The following is a 4,109-nucleotide window of genomic DNA, read 5'->3' as shown; positions in this document are numbered from 1 at the left end:
CAACATGTTTTTGAAACTGAACAAAAATGTCAAACACACTAGATTTACGTTTAATAAGATAAAGCCAGGTAAAGCGACTATAAGCATCAACGAAACCGATATAATAATTATGACCACTGACAGAAGTCTGAGCAGGACCCCATATATCTGAAAACACAAGCTCTAAAGGATGTTTCACCTCACGACTGGAATCCGAAAAGGGAAGTTGATGACTCTTCCCCTGCTGACAAGCATCACACACTGCTACATCTTTATTACTAGACAAGTTAGGAAGCTCATGACGATGCAAAACATGACGGACAATAGGTGTGGCCGGATTATCAAGACGAGCATGCCACTGTGACGGAGAGACCCGAACTCCACTGAAAACGCAAGCGACGCCAGGATGCTCCAGACGGTAGAGGCCCTGGCACAGCCGCCCACTAAGAAGAATGTCCCTTGTGCCCCGATCCTTAATAAAAAGATCAAAAGGATGAAATTCACAAAGCACATTATTATCACGTGTGAGTTTAGGAACTGAAATAAGATTACGTGTCACAGATGGAACTCTAAGAACATTACGGAGCTGAAGACTCCTATTGGCATGTTGTAACACCCACAATGCAGCTATATCTCCCATGTGTCGGAGCACGACTTAGAGGCATAACCGCATTGTAGGCATGTTGCAAGAGGGGTAATCTTTACACATCCCATGTACTGAATATGAAAGGGATAAAGAGTTGGCTTACAATCGCCACTTCACACAATACATAAATATAGCATTACATCATCCAGATACAATCAAGGTCCGACTACGGAACCAAATAAAGAAAGACAACCCCTAATGCAAAAGATCCCCGATCGCCCCGACTGGGCTCCACTACTAATCAATTGGAAACGAAAACAACACAACGAACACGATCTTCATCGAGCTCCTCCTTGAGCTCGGTTGAGTCACCTGCACGGTATCATCGGCACCTGCAAACTGGTTTTGGAAGTAATCTATGAGTCACGGGGACTCAACAATCTCACACCCTCGCGATCAAGACTATTTAAGCTTATGGGTAGGGAAAAGGTATGAGGTGGAGCTGCAGCAAGCACTAGCATATATGGTGGCTAACATACGCAAATGAGAGCGAGAAGAGAAGGCAAAGCACGTTCGAGAATCTATGATCAAGAAGTGATCCTAGACTACTTATGTTCAAGCATAACTCCAACACCGTGTTCACTTCCCGGACCCCGCCGAGAAGAGACCATCACGACTACACACGCAGTTGGTGCATTTTAATTAAGTTAAGTGTCAAGTTATCTACAACCGGACATTAACAAATTCCCATCTGCCCATAACCGCGGGCACGACTTTCGAAAGTTCATAACCCTGCAGGGGTGTCGCAACTTAGCCCATCACAAGCTCTCACGGTCAACGAAGGATATTCCTTCTCCCAGGAAGACCCGATCAGACTCGGAATCTCGGTTACAAGACATTTTGACAATGGTACAGCAAGACCGCCCGATGCGCCGACATCCTGATAGGAGCTGCACATATCTCGTTTTCAGGGCAACACCGGATGAACACTATGTACAGCTAAAACCAACCCTCAAGTTTCCCCGAGGTGGCGCCGCAGGTGGCTCTGTTTCGGACCAACACTTAGACAAGCACTGGCCCGGGGGGGGGGGGTTAAAATAAAAGATGACCCTTGAGTCTGCAGAACCCAAGGGAAGGTGATAGGTTGTTAGTGCAAATGGTAAAACCAAGGTTGGGCGTTGCTGGAGGAGTTTTATTCAAGGCGAACTGTCAAGGGGTTCCCATTATAACCCAACCGCGTAAGGAACGCAAAATCAAGGAACATAACACCGGTATGATGGAAACTAGGGCGGCAAGAGTGGAACAAAACACTAGGCATAAGACCGAGCCTTCCACCCTTTACCAAGTATATAGATGCATTAATTAAATAAGATGTATTGTTATGTCCCAACAAAATATCCATGTTCCGACATGGAACAAACTCTATCTTCATCTTCATCTGCAACTAGCAACGCTATAAGAGGGGCTGAGCAAAGCGGTAACATAGCCAAACAACGATTTGCTAGGACAAGGTGGGTTAGAGGCTGATCATGGCAATATGGAAGGCATGATAAAGCAAGTGGTAGGTATCGCAGCATAGGCATAACAAAAGAGCGAGCATCTAGCAAGCAAAGATAGAAGTGATCTCGAGGGTATGGTCATCTTGCCTGCAAAGTTCTCCGAGAAGACGAAAGCTTGATCCTCGTAAGCGTACTCAACGGGTTCCTTGAACACGAACTCGTCTCCCGGCTCTACCCAAGGCAAGAACACAAGCAAAGGAAACAACAATCAACCACGGTGCAATGCGCAAGCAACATGATGCAAAACATGGCATGATATGCGGGATGTAATATGCAATGCATATGCGTGATTCAGAAGGGAAAGATTGAACCAGGCCTCAACTTGGCAAACCAAGAGTGCCGCTGGAAAGATGAGATGATTTCGGTCGAAATCTATATAAAGATCACCGGAATCGGATGCACGGTTTGGAAATGGCAAGCAAAACAATAATGGCACGATCCTGCGATTAACAGCACGATGCCATCTAAATGCATCAAGAAAAATAAGCTACTGCACTCTAACATAGCAACAAAGCACATGGCAGTGATCCACTCAAGATGCTTGACAAAAGATGAACACTGAGCTACGGCTAAATCACACAATAACAGGTTCAAACAAGCATGGCAAAAGTGCAAAAGATATCAGGTTTACAGACTTAGTGAAAATAACATGTCAGGATTTAATATCAGGAAGCAATGTTTAGAGCAAGATAGCAACGTGCTACAGGAACATATCATGGCAAAACAAGGCATGGCATGGAAGTACTCAAAGCATATAACAAAAGTCCCTTACTGACCATAAGCCAAAAAGGATCAAAAGATACAATGGCAACCATGTGAACATAGCAAGTTTCGTTAACAGATTCAGACTTAGCAGAAAACTGGACATGGCATAAACAGAATTACGAAGGCATGTTTGCGAGCTCGATGCACTCACCACAAAGCATTGCATGACAAAATAAGCATACAACCAACAAGAAGACATGATAAAGAAGCTAAACATGGCAAGAACAATCTCATATCATGCAAGGATCAACTACAACAACCTTGGCAAAATTGATTAACATGTAAACAATCTGCCAGGAAGATTTTATAGCAAAAGTAGAGCAAGATTGAGTCATGCTAGGGCACTCCATAATTGCAAACAAAGACATGGATGGATAGAGCATAACAATATGTCAAAATCATCCTTACTGAACATGCTCAAAAGAGGCATGGATCACTCTGTAGCAACAAGAATACATGGCATAAAAATAACAACAGGAAAAGGACTTAGTGAAATTCTAAGTCCCTGAAATCAGCAACATCACGAGAGCTACTTTGCATGCTTGTGCTAGTCACCACATTGATCACAAAAATACATGGCATACACCCCTGTAAAGATGGCATGTCATATAACAAAATACATGTAGAGCTCATAGCCATATGCAACACACATTAATCATGACAAAAATGACAAATGATCATAATCTGATAAGAAACAGGGACTAACATTATATATCACTCTTGCATCAACCATTTGGGCATCAAGACGGACTCAAACGAGCATGGCACAATGGAACAAAATGAAGAGGACAAATAGATGAACATTTCGATATACCACACGCACGAATCGGAGCAACGGTGATGAAGTTATGATGCGATGAATAGGGGCATAAAGTTACTGAGATCCTCGGGACGGTGGAATTTTACCTCCGCAAAAAGTCAACGCGGGACGGAGAGAAGCGGGACGAAGAGATCCAGGATCGGGGCACCGTGTTTGGTTTGGGGACCGGTGGATCTCGTCCCACCTGGACGAATTCGATCGGATCCGACTCTGGCGAGGGCGGCTCTGGCGAGGGCGACCGGAGACAGCACGGCGGAGGCGGCGGCCGGAGAAGGGTGCGGGGCGGCGCGCGGGGCCGGCGGCGACCCGTGGTGGCGTGGGATGGCAGGAGGAGGTCCGGCAGGGCGCTGGCGGAGGCGGTTCGGCCAGTGGCTGAGCATGGCGAGCTCGTCCATGGCGG

This window comes from Triticum dicoccoides, chromosome 5A (assembly GCF_002162155.2).
Source record: "Triticum dicoccoides isolate Atlit2015 ecotype Zavitan chromosome 5A, WEW_v2.0, whole genome shotgun sequence".
In the NCBI taxonomy this organism is placed as follows: Eukaryota; Viridiplantae; Streptophyta; class Magnoliopsida; order Poales; family Poaceae; genus Triticum; species Triticum dicoccoides.
This window is presented reverse-complemented; position numbering follows the sequence as displayed.